The sequence below is a fragment of the Somniosus microcephalus genome, unplaced genomic scaffold (assembly GCF_052327205.1).
Source record: "Somniosus microcephalus isolate GS21.2 unplaced genomic scaffold, FLI_Smic_1.0 unresolved_chr1, whole genome shotgun sequence".
Classification (NCBI taxonomy): Eukaryota; Metazoa; Chordata; class Chondrichthyes; order Squaliformes; family Somniosidae; genus Somniosus; species Somniosus microcephalus.
In genome coordinates, this window is record NW_028225179.1 from 156632022 (window position 1) to 156651276 (window position 19255).

Below are 19255 nucleotides of genomic sequence, written 5' to 3' on the forward strand. Positions count from 1 at the left end.
TGCCTCATCACGAGATCTGATGAAAAGATTCACATTCAAACCATCAATCGGCTCTTTTCTCTTTACAGATACTGACTGGTCTGCCATGCACTGCCGGCACTCTGTGTTTTATATCCGGTAGGAACAGTTTGCCAGTGAGCCCCATCAGCTGGGAACAGATGTGTGGCACTGGAGGGGCGGGGGGAAAGGGGGCAACTAAATTTGCCACACTACAGTGACAGAGCTTACTCATGAAAAAAATAAGTTGAAAACCACAATATTTCTCAATGCACTGAGGGCTGTAAAAGAGATTTCACTGCAGCTTATAGGGCAGCACAGCTCAGACTGGGAGATCACCATGTGTGGAGTGCAGCGAGCACCGTGGCACAGTGAGCTGAGCACCAGCACAGCCAATCGCCTTTTTATAATGTGGCTTTCTTTGTAGAAGTCCCTCAAACCTCAATTTCCTCGCTTCTTCTCCTGAAGGCACTAACTCCAGTCTCGGGAACAGCAGAGCTGAGCTCAGTTGTGTCCTCACCTGATGGCCACGTCCAGCGGGAGGAGTCACTGGAGAGCACCCAGGCTGGGACTCTTTTCTCTAGATAAGAGAAGACTGAGGGATGATGTTGCTTTTAAAAGTTCTTCAGAATAATTTCTCTGTGACTACACAAACCACTCTGGGTCCAGGTATATTGTGTATCAGTAAAACAGGTTTATTAAGCATTAAACATCCAGTACAAAGAAGTAATACTGAACAAGAAGATTGTCCCAGTCTGTTCATCGAACCATGGCATACCTCCGAGTGACTGTGGCGCTAATTACATTACATGGACATTACATTAAACCTACCTCTTTGACCAAGCTCAGTATCAGATTTGGTTTGATAACATTCCTGTGAAGCACCTTGGGTCATTTTACTATGTTTAAGGTGCTGTATAAATGCAATTTGTTGTTGTTGTTTGATTCAAATCCAGGACCAAGGGGTGAAGTAACGGTCTGACACATTCCTAGGGCGCTGCCTAGGATAATCCAGTAACTAGTTTCCATTCACTTTTGACCAAAGTATCTCCCAGGCACCCTCTGGAAATGAATTTCATGTCTTCAGCACCCACTTCAGAGATTTTTTAACTGATTAATCTCCTCTCTGTACTCGGAATACAGGCCCAGATTTTGGAATTCCGCTCTCCTGACACACAGCAAGAGCCCATGTTGGGAAATTCCACAATCCCAACCTGTGCTTTTTTGAACATTGGACAAACCGGGAATGCGGATTTTCCCGACAGGGACTCTAGGCTCGTGTTTATTTTCCATTCTTTTTTCTGATCCCATCGTCTTTTAGTTCTGAAGGAAGGTCCTGCCTGAATTGTCTGATCAGCCGAGTGTTTCAGCATTTGCTGTTTTTGATATTCCCTCAGTACCGGTTTCCACCAGCAGGCGGTGATACTGCACTGTAAAACTTTACAGCTCTTTGTACAGCTCGCCATCACCATCTCCTGGCTGAAAGTGGCACTACAATCAACTGCGAGGGAACGTCAAACACTCTGGGGTGAATTTTCACTTTTACCACAACAAGCGTTAGCGGATCGGCCGCCCGTTTTACAGCCCGCACCGCAGTAAAAGTGAACATTCAGCCCGTTAAACCGAAGATTTGCAAACTGCCCGTCATCTTGAAGAGAGATAGTTTGTGTATTTCTCATCACTAATGGTGCTGATGAACTGAGGAATGTCCTCATTTTGAGAGCACAACTTATACCTGCTTTTTAATATAAAGGAGTGGGGCAGTGATGAGAAAGGGCTGGGATGGAGTTGGTGTCGGTTTTACTTTTTATTTTAGTCTTTGTTTTTATTACAGTGTCAGCCAGTGGCTCAGTTGGTCGCACTCTCGCTTCCTGAGTCAGAAAGTTGTGGGTTCAAATCCCACTCCAGAGACATGAGCACAACAATCTAGGCTGACACTCCAGTGCAGTACTGAGCGAGCGCCGCACTGTCGGAGGGGTCTTTTCGATGAGACCTTAAACCGAGGCCCTGTCTGCTCTCTCAGGTGGATGTAAAAGATCCCAAGGCACTATTTCAGGGAAGAGTTCTGACGAAGGGTCATCGACCTGAAACGTTAACTCTGTTTCTCTCTCCACAGATGCTGCCTGACCTGCTGAGTATTTCCAGCATTTTCTGTTTTTATTTCAGATTTCCAGCATCTGCAGTATTTTGCTTTTGTGTTTGAGTTTTCCCCGGTGCCTTGGCCAATATTTATCCCTCAATTAGTGTAACAAAAAACAGATTATCTGGTCATTATCACATTGCTGTCTGTGGGAGCTTGCTGTGCGCAGATTCGCTGCCGCGTTTCCCACATTACAACAGTGACTACACTCCAAAAAGTACTTCATTGGCTGTAAAGTACTTTGGGAAGCCCGGTGGTCGTGAAAGGCGCTATAGAAATGCAAGTCTTTCTTTCTTCTTCTGACATTTTATATTTTTATTGGTTGTATTTACAGTCTCATTGGAATTTTACAATGTGTAATTTGGAAATTACATTTTCTAACTCCTGACCCCTGACCTCTGCTACTGACCCGAATGGCGCGGGGTCAAATCACTGTGACGTCATGGATGATGCGGGCCGGCCCGAGGCCCCGCCCCTTTTACAGACCCGGATCGGAGCCGGAGCAGATTCTCAGCCACTGGTTCACAACCCAAGGCCCAAAGAAAGGATAAAGTTTCCCCGTGAATTTATTCCCAGTGAAGGTGTGGAGATGGGACTTGGTGTCCGCACTGTAAAATGAAACTGTCCCGGACTCATAACTGAGATAAACTCCCACCTTCCCGGGGATCCGACCCGCGGGGAGAGGGGATTGAGGGGAGGAGTTTACATAAAACCCATCACCATACCGCTCGATGGTCCAGACTCCAGTCTCCGGGCTCAGTGTGACCTCTCCCTTCCTCTCCACAGACTCTGCGGCTACTCCCAGGCTCCAGCCCCGATTCCCCGCCACCTCCACCTCCCAGTAATGTCTCCCCGATGTGAATCCCTCCGAACCCAGCACACAGGGCCAGTATATAAACCTCTTCCCGGTGTCAGGGGGATTCCTCTCGGTCTCGGTCCGTCTCACACTCTTCAGATCCTCAGACACCTCGAGCTCTGGATTCGTTGTTTCCACATCCAGGGTCAGAGAGACTGGGAGAAAAAGCAGAGAATTAGAGAGATTCACCCGGGATTAGAGAGCGACTGGCCGGGGATCAGGGGGAGACTGGCCGGGGATCGGGGGGGAGAGACTGGCCGGGGATGGGGGGAGAGGCTGGCCGGGGATCGGGGGGGAGAGACTGGCCGGGGATCGGGAGGAAGAGACTGGCCGGGGATCGGGGGGAAGAGACTGGCCGGGGATCGGGGGGAAGAGACTGGCCGGGGATCGGGGGGAAGAGACTGGCCGGGGATCGGGGGGAAGAGACTGGCCGGGGATCGGGGGGAAGAGACTGGCCGGGGATCGGGGGGGAAGAGACTGGCCGGGGATCGAGGAGAGACTGGCCGGGGATTGGGGAGAGACTGGCCGGGGATCGGGGGGAGAGACTGGCCGGGGATCGGGGGGAGAGACTGGCCGGGGATCGGGGGGAGAGACTGGCCGGGGATCGGGGGGAGAGACTGGCCGGGGATCGGGGGGAGAGACTGGCCGGGGATCGGGGGGAGACTGGCCGGGGATCGGGGGGGGAGAGACTGGCCGGGGAACGGGGAGAGACTGGCCGGGGATCGGGGAGAGACTGGCCGGGGATCGAGGAGAGACTGGCCGGGCATCGGGGGGAGAGGCTGGCCGGGGATCGGGGAGAGACTGGCCGGGGATCGGGGGGAGACTGGCCGGGGATCGGGGAGAGACTGGCCGGGGATCGGGGGAGAGACTGGCCGGGGATCGGGGGGAGAGACTGGCCGGGGATCGCGGGGAGAGACTGGCCGGGGATCGGGGGGAGACTGGCCGGGGATCGGGGGGAGACTGGCCGGGGATCGGGGGGAGAGACTGGCCGGGGATCGGGGGGAGAGACTGGCCGGGGAACGGGGAATGACTGGCCGGGGATCGGGGGGAGACTGGCCGGGGATCGGGGAGTGACTGGCCGGGGATCGGGGGAGAGACTGGCCGGGGATCGGGGGGAGAGACTGGCCGGGGATCGGGGGGAGAGACTGGCCGGGGATCGGGGGGAGACTGGCCGGGGATCGGGGGGAGAGACTGGCCGGGGATCGGGGGGAGAGACTGGCCGGGGATCGGGGAGAGACTGGCCGGGGATCGGGGAGAGACTGGCCGGGGATCGGGGGGAGACTGGCCGGGGATCGGGGGGGGAGAGACTGGCCGGGGATCGGGGGGGGAGAGACTGGCCGGGGATCGGGGGGAGAGACTGGCCGGGGATCGGGGAGAGACTGGCCGGGGATCTGGGGGAGAGACTGGCCGGGGATCGGGGGGAGACTGGCCGGGGATCGGGGGGAGAGAGACTGGCCGGGGATCGGGGGGAGAGACTGGCCGGGGATCGGGGGGGAGAGACTGGCCGGGGATCGGGGGGAGAGACTGGCGGGGGAAAGGGGAAAGACTGGCCGGGGATCGGGGGGAGACTGGCCGGGGATCGGGGAGAGACTGGCTGGGGATCAGGGAGAGACTGGCCGGGGATCGGGGAGAGACTCGCCGGGGATCGGGGAGAGACTGGCCGGGGATCGGGGGAGAGACTCACCGGCGATCGGGGAGAGACTGGCCGGGGATCGGGGAGAGACTGGCCGGGGATCGGGGGGGAGACTGGCCGGGGATCGGGGAGAGAGTGGCCGGGGATCGGGGGGAGAGACTGGCCGGGGATCGGGGAGAGACTGGCCGGGGATCGGGGGGAGACTGGCCGGGGATCGGGGGGAGAGACTGGCCGGGGATCGGGGGGAGAGACTGGCCGGGGATCGGGGGGAGACTGGCCGGGGATCGGGGGGAGAGACTGGCCGGGGAACGGGGAAAGACTGGCCGGGGATTGGGGGGAGACTGGCCGGGGATCGGGGGGAGACTGGCCGGGGATCGGGGAGAGACTGGCCGGGGATCGGGGAGAGACTGGCCGGGGATCGGGGGAGAGACTCACCGGCGATCGGGGAGAGACTGGCCGGGGATCGGGGAGAGACTGGCCGGGGATCGGGGGGGAGACTGGCCGGGGATCGGGGAGAGACTGGCCGGGGATCGGGGGGGAGACTGGCCGGGGATCGGGGAGAGACTGGCCGGGGATCGGGGAGAGACTGGCCGGGGATCGGGGGGAGAGACTGGCCGGGGATCGGGGGGAGAGACTGGCCGGGGATCGGGGGGGAGAGACTGGCCGGGGATCGGGGGGAGAGACTGGCCGGGGATCGGGGGGAGAGACTGGCCGGGGATCGGGGGGAGAGACTGGCCGGGGATCGGGGGGAGAGGCTGGCCGAGGATCGGGGAGAGACTGGCCGGGGATCGGGGGGGGAGAGACTGGCCGGGGAACGGGGAGAGACTGGCCGGGGATCGGGGGGAGAGGCTGGCCGAGGATCGGGGAGAGACTGGCCGGGGATCGGGGGGAGACTGGCCGGGGATCGGGGAGAGACTGGCCGGGGATCGGGGGAGAGACTGGCCGGGGATCGGGGGGAGAGACTGGCCGAGGATCGGGGGGAGAGACTGGCCGGGGATCGGGGGGAGACTGGCCGGGGATCGGGGGGAGAGACTGGCCGGGGATCGGGGGGAGAGACTGGCCGGGGATCGGGGAGAGACTGGCCGGGGATCGGGGAGAGACTGGCCGGGGATCGGGGGAGACTGGCCGGGGATCGGGGGGGGAGAGACTGGCCGGGGAACGGGGAGAGACTGGCCGGGGATCGGGGGGAGAGACTGGCCGGGGATCGGGGAGAGACTGGCCGGGGATCTGGGGGAGAGACTGGCCGGGGATCGGGGGGAGACTGGCCGGGGATCGGGGGGAGAGAGACCGGCCGGGGATCGGGGGGAGAGACTGGCCGGGGATCGGGGGGGAGAGACTGGCCGGGGATCGGGGGGAGAGACTGGCGGGGGAACGGGGAAAGACTGGCCGGGGATCGGGGGGAGACTGGCCGGGGATCGGGGAGAGACTGGCTGGGGATCAGGGAGAGACTGGCCGGGGATCGGGGGGGAGAGACTGGCCGGGGATCGGGGGGAGAGACTGGCCGAGGATCGGGGGGAGATGTTCTCACCGAGATCCCCCTTTCTGACTGATTTTTTTGTTTTTCAACTCGAGAAAAGAGCCGCCCTGAGGGGAGGAAACGAGGATCTGACAACAGCAGAAAACACCGGGACTTCCAGGGAGGGAGGTCACAGCTTCTGAAAATATCAAACATTACACCCGCCTCCGCACTGTGGGATTCTGTGGGGATATAAATACTAAAATGAACAAAAGCTGGAACTGGAGCCTCACTGTACAACTAAATACTGTTCCCAGTTTAATGCACCACAAACTGGGGTTAAAATACCTGGGGGTTGAACACATTCCATACTCCTTACCAGATTACTCACTGAGGAAAGTCACTCTGTGGGACTGGGTGTATATGGGTAGATGTGTGTGTGTGTGTTCCTCAAAGTAGAAAAGTCCCCGGTCTGGATGGGATGCATCCTATGTTACTGGGGGAAGTAAGGGTGGAAATTGTGGAGGTTCTGGCCACAATCTTCCAATGCTCCTTAGATCTGGGGGTGGTGCCAGAGGACCGGAGGATTGCAAATGTTACACCGCTCTTTTAAAAAGGGGAGAGGGCTAAACCTGGCAACTACAGGCCAGTCAGCCTAACGTCGGTGGTGGGGAAAGTTGTAGAGACAATAATCTGGGACAAAATTAATCAGCGTTTGCGAAAGTATGGGCGAGTAAATGGAAGTCAGCACGGATTTGTTCAAGGCAGATCGTGTTTGACTCATGTGATCGAGTTCTTTAATGAAGTAACGAGGAGAGTTGATGAAGGTAGTGAGGTGGATGTGGTGTACATAGACTTTCAAAACAAGGTACTTGTAATGAAGGATATTAGCTCTGATGATGTGGAATCTGTATGGGTAGAATTGAGAAATACTAAGGGGCAGAAAATGTTAGTGGGAGTGGTATATAGACCTCCAAACAGTAAGGTGGAGGTTGGGGATGGCATTAAAAGGGAAATTAAAGAAGCGTGCAATAAGGGCACTGCAGTCATCACGGGTGACTTTAATCTACATATAGATTGGGCTAACCAAATTAGTAACAATACTGTGGAGGAGGAATTCCTGGAGTGTTTACGGGATGGTTTCCTGGACCAATATGTCGAGGAACCAACCAGAGATCAGGCCATCTTAGACTGGGTATTATGTAACGAAAAAGGATTAATTAGCAATCTTGTACGAGGCCCCTTGGGTCGGAGTGATCATAATATGATCGAATTCTTCATTAAGATGGAGAATGAAGTAGTTGACTCAGAAACTAGGGTCCTCAATTTAAATAAAGGAAACTACGATGGTCTGAGGAGCTAGTTGGGTAGGATTCATTGGGGAATGGCACACAAAGGGTTGACAGTGGATAGGCAATGGCAAACATTCAAAGACTGAATGGATGAACTACAGAAGTTGTTCATCCCAGTTTGGCATAAAAATAAAACAAAAAAGGTGACTCAACCGTGGCTAACAAGGGAAATTAGGGATAGCATAAGATCCAAGGAGAGGACTTGCAAATTGGCCAGAAAAAGCAGTAAACCTGAGGATTGGGAGCAGTTTAGGATTCAACAAAGGAGGACAAAGGGATTAATTAAGAAAGGGAAAATAGAATATGAGGGTAAGCTTTCAGGCAACATAAAAACTGACTGTAAAAGCTTTAAAAGATATGTGAAGAGAAAAAGATTGGTGAAGTCAAGCATAGGTCCCTTGCAGTCAGAATCGGGGGAATTTATAATGGGGAACAAAGAAATGGCAGACCAACTAAATACATACTTTGGTTCTGTCTTCACAAAGGAGGACACAAATAACCTCCCAGAAATGCCAGGGAACACAGGGTCTGATGAAAGGGTGGAACTGAAAGAAATCAGTGTTTGTAGGGAAATGGTGTTAGGAAAATTGATGGGATTGAAGGCCGATAAATCCCCAGGGCCTGATAATCTACATCCTAGGGTACTTAAGGAAGTGGCCCTAGAAATAGTAGATGCATTGCTGGTCATCTTCCAGAACTCGATAGACTCTGGAACAGTACCCATGGATTGGAGGGTAGCTAATGTTACCCCACTATTCAAAAAAGGTGGCAGAGAAAAAGCGGGGAATTATAGACCGGTAAGCCTGACATCGGTAGTGGGGAAAATGCCAGAGTCCATTATAAAAGATGTAATAGCAGAGCACTTGGAAAGCAGTGACAGGATCGGACAAAGTCAACATGGATTTACAAAAGGTGAATCCTGCTTGACTACACTACTGGAATTTTTTGAGGATGTAACTGGTAAAATAGATAAGGGAGAACCAGTGGATGTCGTGTATTTGGACTTTCAGAAGGCTTTCGAAAAAGGTCCCGCATAAGAGATTAGCGTGCAAAATTAAGGCACATGGGATTGGGGGCAAGGTATTGACTTGGATAGAGAACTGGTTGGCAGACAGAAAGCAAAGAGTTGGAATAAACGGGTCGTTTTCCGAGCGGCAGGCAGTGACTAGTGGGGTACCGCAAGGATCGGTCCTAGGGCCCCAGCTGTTCACAATATATATTAATGATCTGGACGAGGGAATTGGATGTAATATCTCCAAATTTGCAGACGACACAAAGCTGGGTGGGAGGGTATGCTGTGAGGAGGATGTCATGAAACTCCAGTACGATTTGGACAGGTTAGGTGATTGGGCAGAAACATGGCAAATGCACTATAATCTGGATAAATGTGAGGTTATCCACTTTGGTAGCAAAAAAGGAAGGCAGATTATTATTTGAATGGCAATAGATTGGGAGAAGGGGAAGTGCAAAGAGACCTGGGTCTTCTTGTGCACCAGTCGCTGAAGGTAAGCATGCAGGTGCAGCAGGCGGTTAAGAAGGCAAATGGAATGTTGGCCTTCGTAGCAAGAGGGTTCGAGTACAAGAACAAGGATGTCTTGCTACAGTTGTACAGGGCCTTGGTGAGACCGCACCTTGAGTATTGTGTGCAGTTTTGGTCGCCTTATCTGAGGAAGGACGTTCTTGCCATGGAAGGAGTGCAGCGAAGATTCACCAGGCTGATACCTGGGATGGCAGGAATGAAGTATGAGGAGAGATTGTTTCGATTGGGCTTATACTCACTGGAGTTTAGAAGATTGAGAGGGGATCTCATCGAAACCTATAAAATTCTGTCAGGCCTGGACAGACTAGATGCTGGAAGGATGTTCCTGATGGTCGGGGAGTCCAGAACCAGGGGTCACAGTCTAAGGATAAGGGGTAAGCCATTTAGGACTGAAATGAGGAGGAATTTCTTCACCCAGAGAGTGGTGAACCTGTGGAATTCTCTACCACAGAGGTCGGTGGAGGCCAGTTCATTAAATATATTCAAGAAAGAGTTGGATATATTTCTTAAGGCTAAAGGGATCAAGGGATATGGGGAGAAGGCAGGGACAGGGTACTGAATTTGGATGATCAGCCATGATCTCATTGAATGGCGGAGCAGGCTCGAGGGGCCGAATGGCCTACTCCTGCTCCTATTTTCTATGTTTCTATGTTTCTATTGTTATCAAAATTAAAGCCCACAGGATTAAAGGGCAGAAAGTAGCGAGTAGTGGTGAATGGTTGTTTTTCAGACTGGAGGGAAGTATACAGTGGTGATCCCTGGGTCCTTATTAGGACCACTGCTCCTTTTGATATCTATTAATGACCTGGACTTGGGTATACAAGGCATCAATTCAAAGTTTTCAGACGATATGAAACTTGTAAATGTTGTAAATAATGAGGAGGATAGTAACAGACTTCAGAAGGAGACAGACTGGTGAAACGGTCAGACAAATGATAGACAAAATTTAATGCAGAGAAGTGTTTAGTGATATTTTGGTAGGAAGAATGAGGAGAGGCAATATGATCTCAATGGTACAATTTTAAAGGTGTGCAGGAACAAAGAGACCCCTGGGGGTGTATGTACATAAATCTTTGAAAGTGGCAGGACAAGTTGAGAAGGCTGTTAAAATAATATGGGATCCTTGGCTTTATTAATACAGGAATAGAGTACAAAAGCAAGGAGGTTATGCTAAACCTTTATAAATCACTGGTTAGGCCTCAGCTGGAGGATTATGTTCAATTCTGGGCACCGCACTTTAGGAAGGATGTCAAGGCCTTGGACAGGGTGCAGGAGAAATTTAGTAGAATGGTACCAGGGATGAGGGACTTCAGTTATGTGGATAGACTGGAGAAACTGGGATTGTTCGCCTTAGAGCAGAGAAGACTAAGAGAAGATTTGACAGGCGTGTTCAAAATCATGAATGATTTTGATCGAGTAAATAATTAGAAACTGTTTCGAATGGCAGAAGGGTTGGTAACCAGAGGACACAGATTGAAGGTGATTGGCCAAAGAACCAGAGGTGACATGAGGAAACATTTCTTACACAGCGAGTTGTTGTGATCTGGAATGCGCTGCCTGAAAGGGCGGTGGAAGCAGATTCAATAGTAACCTTCCAAAGAGTATTGGATAAATAATTCCAAGGGAAAAATTGACAAGGCTGTGGGGAATGAGCAGGGGACTGGGATTAATAGGATAGCTCTACCAAAGATGGGCCGAATGGCCTCCTTTTGTTCTGTATCATTCTATGGTCACAAAAAATAAGCATTTTATTAAGAGTGTCCAGACCTCCACCGCGCTTAATCTGAATTAAATTCACTGAAAATGACTTTAAAACTGTATTGAACCATTTACTAGTTTCACTGGTGTGCACTCGTGAATTTCTGTATAAATTAAATATTTTTAATAAAACTGTTAAAACGTGCCTACTAGTGCCTGTGCCCCTAAAAATGGGTTCAATTTGAAGAGCTTCCTCAAACGGGCACAATCAGCGGAAACTCGCCAGGCTCATTATCCCGATCTGGCGGCGGGGCCAGTTTTATGGGCGGGGTCGATAAATGGAACAACACCCAAAAGCTCAGAGGGACTTGGACTTCGAGCAGTGTAAGGAGATGAGAGCTACATGCTTACAACTGTTCCTGATAAGTCCTCCAGTGAGTATCTGTCTGTCCCAGTGTAAGAATCCTGAGAAATCCCCATTTCAGATTCCCACCAGCTAACATGGACGGCATGAAATAAACATTATTAGTTGTAGGTTTAGGTTGGTATTAGGTAACTGTTAGTCAATGCTCGCCAATTCTTGAATAATCATGTTTATAAACCAGTGTAATACGCCTTGGATAGACCTGGTTAGATTTTAAAATGGAAGAAAGAGGCCTTGGGCCTGCTTGACCAAATATTAAAGGTGCAGACTTTAACAAGCCTTGTTAGCAAAGCGACAGTCAGTCTGTGAGAAAAGCTGAGAGAATTAATGGAATTCCAGAGACTGAGATACGAGGCAGGGACTGTAAGATTGTTATGAATTACATGTTAGCTGTTTTGTTTGAATTCTTGTTTTAATATCTTATAACCAATAATATCTTATAATCGTCAGTAAGAGATCCATAATCGTGTGTAAGGATTAAATGTAGAAGTTTGTAATCATCAACTGTATGCAATGATAACCTGAATGATGTGTAACATGTAACCCTTTTTCTTATGCTTAAAAGTCTGTGAGGAAGCTGTAACCAGACAGCCTGGGGTGAGATAGAGATTTCCACGGTCGAATAGACTGCAGTTACCCTGGGAACCAAGGTCAGGTGCAGTTACCATTGTGCTGAAATGTTAGAACATCCACAGTGAATTATAAAAACAAAGGCCAACAGCAAAGGGCCGTATCTCAACCTGTGGAGACATATTCCTTTAGTATTGCCATAAATACCCCAGATAAAACCGCTTGGACCACCCAGCATTGACATCGGTACCAGCTACAGACATGACAATGGCACACCCAGCCCAGTCGCCCCTGCAAAGTCCTCCTCACGAACAGTTGGGGACTTGTGCCAATATTGGGAGAGCTGTTCCACAGACAAGTCAAGCAACAGCCTGACATACTCATACTCACAGAATCATACCTTTCAGTCACTGTCCCAAACTCCTCCATCACCATCCCTGGGTAGATCCTGTCCCACCGGCAGGACAGACCCACCAGGAGTGGCGGCACAGTGGTATACAGTCAGGAAGGAGCGGTCCTGGGAGTCCTCAATATTGACTCCGGATCTCCTGAAGTCTCATGGCTTTAGGTAAAGCAAGGTGAAGGAAACCTCCTGCTGATTAACACCTACCGCCCTCCCTCAGCTGATGAATCAGTTCTCCTCCATGTTGAACACCACTTGGAAGAAGCACTGAGAGTAGCAAGGGCACAGAATGTACTCTGGGTGGAGGACTTCAATGTCCATCACCAAGAGTGCCTCGGTAGCTCCTTTACTGACCGAGCTGGCCAAGTCCTGAAGGACATAGCTGCCAGTCTGGGCCTGTGACAGGTGGTGAGAGAACCAACATGAGGGAAAAACCTACTTGACCTCGTCCTCACCGAACTACCTGTCGCAGATGCAGTCCATGCCCGCATGCAACAAGACCTGGACGACGTTCAGGCTTGGGCTGATAAGTGGCAGGTAACTTTCGTGCCATGGAAGTGCCAGACAATGACTATCTCCAGCAAGCGAGATTCTAAACACCGCCCCTTGACATTCAATGGCATTACCATCACCGAATCCCCCACCATCAACATCCTGGGGGGGTCACCATTCACCAGAAACTTAACTGGACCAGCCACATAAATACTGTGGCAACAAGAGCAGGTCAGAGGCTGGGTATTCTGCAGCAAGTGTCTCACCTCCTGACTCCCCAAAGCCTTTCTACCATCTACAAGGCACAAGTAAGGAGTGTGATGGAATACTCTCCACTTGCCTGGAGGACTGCAGCTCAATAACACTCTAGAAGCTCGACACCATACAGGACAAAGCAGCCCATTTGATTGGCACCCCCTCTAACACTTTAAACATTCACTCCCCCAACCAAGGACTGAATCGGTTAAAGAAGGCGGCTCACCACCAGCTTCTCAACGGCAATTAGGGATGGGCAATAAATGCCGCCCTTGCCAGCAACGCACACATCCCATAAAAATGATTTTTTTTAAATTCAGCGAAGGCTATTGGCCCTGTCAACATCCCGGCTGTCGTGCTAAAGACTTGTGCTCCAGAACTAGCCGTGCCTTTAGCCAAACTGTTCCATTACAGCTACAACACTGGCATCTATCCGACAATGTCAAAAACTGCCCCGGTAATTCTTGTTCACAAAAAGCAGGACAACTCCAACCCGGCCAATTACCGCCCTATTAGTCTACTCTCAATTATCAGCAAAGTGATGAAAGGTGTCATCGACAGTGCGATCAAGCAGCACTTACTTACCAATAACCTGCTCACTGATGCCCAGTTTGAGTTCCGCCAGGACCACTCGGCTCCAGACCTCATTACACCCTTGGTCCACACATGGACAAGGGAGCTGAATTCCTGAGGTGAGGTGAGAGTGACTGCCCTTGACATCAAAGCAGCATTTGGCCGAGTGTGGCATCAAGGAGGGCTAGTATAACTGAAGTCAATGAGAATCGGGGGGAAAACTCTCAACTGGCTGGAGTCATAACTAGCACAAAGGAAGATGGTTGTGGTTGTTGGAAGTCAATCATCACAGCCCCAGGATGTCGCTGCAGGAGATCATCAGGGCATCTGCAGCTCCTTCATCAATGACCTTCCCTCCATCATAAGGTCAGAAATGTGGATGTTCGCTGATATTCACAGCGATGATGCACAGTATTCAGTGCCAATCGCAACTCCTCAGATAATGAAGCAGTCCATGCCTGCATGCAGCAAGACCTGGACGACATTTAGGCTTGGGCTGATAAGTGGCAGGTAACATTCGCGCCACACAAGTGCCAGACAATGACTATCTCCAACAAGTGAGAGTCTAACCACCGCCCCTTGACATTCAATGTCATTACCATCGCCGAATCCCCCCTGCATCAAAACCTGAGTGCCACCCTTGACCAGAAACTTAACTGGACCAGCCACATAAATACTGTGGCAACAAGTTAGAGGCTGGGTATTCTGCGGCAAGTGTCTCACCTCCTGACTCCCCAAAGCCTTTCCAGCATCTATCAGGTGTGTGATGGAATACTCTCCACTTGCCTGGATGAGTGCAACTCCAACAACACTCAAGTAGCTCGACACCATCCAGGACAAAGCAGCCTGCTTGATTGGAACCCCATCCACCACCTTAAACATTCACTCCCTCAACCATCGGCGTACCGTGGCTGCAGTGTGTGCCATATGAAAGATGCACTGGAGCAATTCACCAAGGCTTATTCGGCAGCACCTCGCAAACCCGCGATCTCTACCACCTAGAAGGATAAGGGCAGCAGGCGCATGCGAACACCACTACCTCCAAGTTACCACCCATGTCACACACCATCCTGACTTGGAAGTATATTGCCGTTTCTTCATCGGCACTGTGTCAAAATCCTGGAACTCCTGACCGAACAGCACTGTGGGAGTACCTTCACCTCACGGACTGCAGCAGTTCAAAAGGCGGCTCACCACCACCTACTCAAGGGCAATTAGGGATGGGCAATAAATGCTGGCCTTGCCAGCGATGCCCACATTGCATAAGAGAAATTTAAAAAGAGTCTTGATGGTCAGAAACAGATGATGTAAGAGTGTCATCAGACCAAAAGCCTGAGTAAGCCAGGGTGCTACCAACGTTGCATCTTCATGATTGGATTTTGGGCTTGGGTGTCAGTCAATCATTGGTTCAGGAGGGCGCCATGGGTTTTGAATGAGAGTATGGGTATAAGAAGGAGTTCTTAACAGCCTCAAATTGTAGAAGGTTCCAGGAGTAGAAGATTCCAGGAGTAGAAGATTCCAGGAGTAGAAGATTCCAGGAGTAGAAGATTCCTGGAGTAGGAGATTTCTGGAGTAGGAGATTCCAGGAGTAGGAGATTCCAGGAGTAGGAGATTTCTGGAGTAGGAGATTCCAGGAGTAGGAGATTTCTGGAGTAGGAGATTTCTGGAGTAGGAGATTTCTGGAGTAGGAGATTCCAGGAGTAGGAGATTCCAGGAGTAGGAGATTCCAGGAGTAGGAGATTCCAGGAGTAGGAGATTCCAGGAGTGGGAGATTCCAGGAGTAGGAGATTCCAGGAGTAGGAGATTCCAGGAGTAGGAGATTCCAGGAGTAGGACGTTTCAGAGACACAGTAGAAGATTTCAGGAAGAAACAAGGAGACACCCGGGAGACGAGAAGAGATGAGAGACAAGAGACACAGGGTGCAGCTTACTCACAGTTGCGGCTTGTACCCAGAGTATGAGTGGTAATATAAGTCTCAATTATACACTGTAACTGCTGCTTGAATACTGTAGTGAATGAAGTCTTGCTTGTGCTGAATAAAGTTAAATCACTGTCCCCAATACGGGTCAACCTCGAATCATTTGGAACCAGGGTCCCTCTGAACATAACATAAGAACATACGATATAGGAGCAGGAGGAGGTCATTTGGCCCCTCGAGCCTGCTCCACCATTCAATAAGATCGTGGCTGATTTGATCTTGGCCTCAACTCCACTTCCCTGCTCACTCCCCGTAACCCTTGACTCCCTTCTCGTTCAACAATCTGTCTATCTCCACCTTAAATATATTCAATGACCCAGCCTCCACAGCTCACTGGGGAAGAGAATTCCAAAGATTTACGACCCTCTGAGAGAAGAAATTCCTTCTCATCTCAGTATTAAATCGGGGACTCCTTATTCTGAAATTATGCCCCCTAGTTCTTGATTCCCCCACGAGGGGAAACATCCTTTCTGCATCTACCCTGTCAAGCCCCTTCAGCGTCTTATATGTTTCTATAAGATCCCCTCCCATTCTTCTAAACCCCAATGAGTATCGGCCCAACCTGCTCAACCTTTCCTCATAAGACAACCCCTTCAACTCAGGAATCAACCTCGTGAACTTTCTCTGAACTGCCTCTAATGCAAGTATATCCCTCCTTAAATAAGGAGACCAAAACTGTACGCAGTACTCCAGGTGTGGTCTCACCAATGCCCTGTACAGTTGTAACAGGACTTCCCTACTTTTATACACCATTCCCTTTGCAATAAAGGCCAACACTCCATTTGCCTTTCTAATTACTTGCTGTATCTGCATGTTAACTTTTTGTGATTCATGTACAAGGACCCCAGATCCCTCTGTACCTCAGCATTTTGTAATCTCTCCCCATTTAAATAATAATGTGCTTTTTTAGTTTTCCTACCAAAGTGGATAACCTCGCATTTTCCCACATTATACTCCATCTGCCAGATTTTTACCCACTCACTTAGCCTATCTATATTCCTTTGGAGATTCTTTGCGTCCTCCACACAATTTGCTTTCCCACCTATCTTTGTATCATCAGCAAATTTGGCTACATTACACTCGGTCCCGTCATCCAAGTCATTAATATAGATTGTAAATAGTTGAGGCCCCAGCACTGATCCCTGCGGCACCCCACTAGTTACAGTTTACCAACCTTAAAATGACACATTTATCCCGACTGTCTGTTTTCTGTTAGTTAGCCAATCCTCTATCCATGTTAATATATAATCCCAACCCTGTGAGCTCGTATCTTATGTAGTAACCTTTTGTATGGCACCTTATAGAATGCCTTCTGGAAATCCAAATACACGACATCCCCTTTATCAGCCCTGCTCGTTACATCCTCAAAGAACTCCAAAAAATTTGTCAAACGTGGTTTCCCTTTCATAAAACTATGCTGACTCTGCTTGACAATATTATGATTTTTTAATTTTCCTGTTACCATTTCCTTAATGATGGACTCCAGCATATTCCCAATGACAGATGTTAGGCTAACTGGTCGATAGTTGCCTGCTTTCTGTCTCCCTCTTTTCTTAAATAGGGGCGTTACATTTGCGATTTTTCAGTCCGCTGGGACCTCTCCAGAATCCAGGGAATTTTGGTAGATTACAAAAAATGCATCCACTATCTCTGCAGCCACCTCTTTTAAGACTCTAGGATGCAGGCTATTGGGTCCAGGGGACTTGTCCACCTTTAGTCCCATTAGTGTGCCTAGTACTTTCTCTATAGAGATAGTGATTGTTTTAAGTCCCCCGCCCACCCAAATAGCTCCTTGATTATCCATTATTGGGATGCTTGTAGTGTCTTCTACCATGAAGACCGATACAAAATATTTGTTCAAAGTCTCTGCCATTTCCCTGTTTCCCATTATTAATTCCCCAGACTCATCCTCTAGGGGACCAACATTTACTTTAGCTACTCTCTTCCTTTTTATATACCTGTAGAAGCTCTTACTGTCTGTTTTTATATTTCTTGCTAGCTTACTCTCATAAGCTATCTTGTCTCTCTTTATCAGCTTTTTAGTCGTCCTTTGCTCATTTTTTTAAATTTCCCTAACCTCTGGCCTTCCACTATTCTTTGCAACATTGCATGCTTTTTTTTCAATTTGATACCATCCTTTACTTCCTTAGTTCGCCATGGATGGTTCATCCTGCTCTTAGAGTCTTTCTTTCTCACTGGAATATATCTTTGCTGAGAGTTATGAAATATCTCCTTAAATGTTTGCCACTGCTTTTCTACAGTCTTACCCTGTAATATATTTTCCCAGTCCACTTTAACCAAGTCTGCCTTCATACCTTTGTAATTACCTTTATTTAAGTTCAGGACACTAGTCTGAACCTAGCTTTCTCACCCTCAAACTGAATTTGAAATTCTACCATGCTATGATCACTCTTGGAAAGCAGTGACAGGATCGGACAAAGTCAACATGGGTTTACAAAAGGTAAATAATGCTTGACTAATCTACTGGAATTTTTTGAGGACGTAACTGGTAAAATAGATAAGGGAGAACCAGTGGATGTGGTGTATTTGGACTTTCAGAAGGCTTTCGATAAGGTCCCGCAAAAGAGATTAGCGTGCAAAATTAAGGCACATGGGATTGGGGGCAAGGTATTGACTTGGATAGAGAACTGGTTGGCGGACAGAAAGCAAAGGGTTGGAATAAACTGGTCGTTTTCCGAGTGGCAGGAAGTGACTAGTGGGGTACAGCAAGGATCGGTCCTAGGACCCCAGCTGTTCACAATATATATTAATGATCTGGACGAGGGAATTGGATGTAATATCTCCAAATTTGCAGACGACACAAAGCTGGGTGGGAGGGTATGCTGTGAGGAGGATGTAGTGAAACTCCAGTACGATTTGGACAGGTTGGGTGATTGGGCAGAAACATGGCAAATGCACTATAATGTGGATAAATGTGAGGTTATCCACTTTGGTGGCAAAAACAGGAAGGCAGATTATTATTTGAATGGCAATAGATTGTGAGAAGGGAAAGTGCAGAGACCTGGGTGTTCTTGTGCACCAGTCGCTGAAGGTAAGCATGCAGGTGCAGCAGGCGGTTAAGAAGGCAAATGGTATGTTGGCCTTCGTAGCAAGAGGGTTCGAGTACAGGAACAAGGATGTCTTGCTACAGTTGTACAGGGCCTTGGTGAGACCGCACCTGGAGTATTGTGTGCAGTTTTGGTCGCCTTACCTGAGGAAGGACTTTCTTGCCATGGAAGGAGTGCAGCGAAGATTCACCAGGCTGATACCTGGGATGGCAGGAATGAAGTATGAGGAGAGATTGTGTCGATTGGGCTTATACTCACTGGAGTTTAGAAGATTGAGAGGGGATCTCATCGAAACCTATAAAATTCTGTCAGGCCTGGACAGACTAGATGCAGAAAGGATGTTTCTGATGGCCGGGGAGTCCAGAACCAGGGGTCATAGTCTAAGGATAAGGGGTAAGCCATTTAGGACTGAAATGAGGAGGAATTTCTTCACCCAGAGTGGTGAACCTGTGGAATTCTCTGCCACAGAGGTCGGTGGAGGCCAGTTCATTAAATATATTCAAGAAAGAGTTGGATATATTTCTTAAGGCTAAATGGATCAAGGGATATACCGGTTTGGCACAAAAATAAACCTAAAAAGGTGACTCAACCGTGGATAACGAGGGAAATTAGGGACAGCATAAAATCAAAAAAAAGGGCATATCAACTGGCAAAAAAAAGCACCAGACCGGAAGATTGGGGGCAGTACAAGATACAGCAAAAGAGGACAAAGGGATTAATCAGGAAGGGGAAAATAGAATACGAAAGTAAACTTGCAGCAAACATAAAGACAGACTGCAAAAGCTTTTATCGGTATATCAGGAGGAAAAGACTGGTAAAA

The 19255-nt window shown here is 49.6% G+C and overlaps 1 pseudogene across 1 annotated transcript in view; it reads right to left on the minus strand.

The window, feature by feature from the left end:
* Window positions 1-675: 675 nt before the first annotated feature.
* The window catches only part of LOC147096313 (zinc-binding protein A33-like), a 31250-nt pseudogene continuing 12670 nt past the window's right edge, over window positions 676-19255 (minus strand). The window contains exon 6 of the transcript XR_015074884.1: window positions 676-3148. The product of XR_015074884.1 is annotated as a zinc-binding protein A33-like (transcript). The remainder of the gene's footprint in view (window positions 3149-19255) is intronic.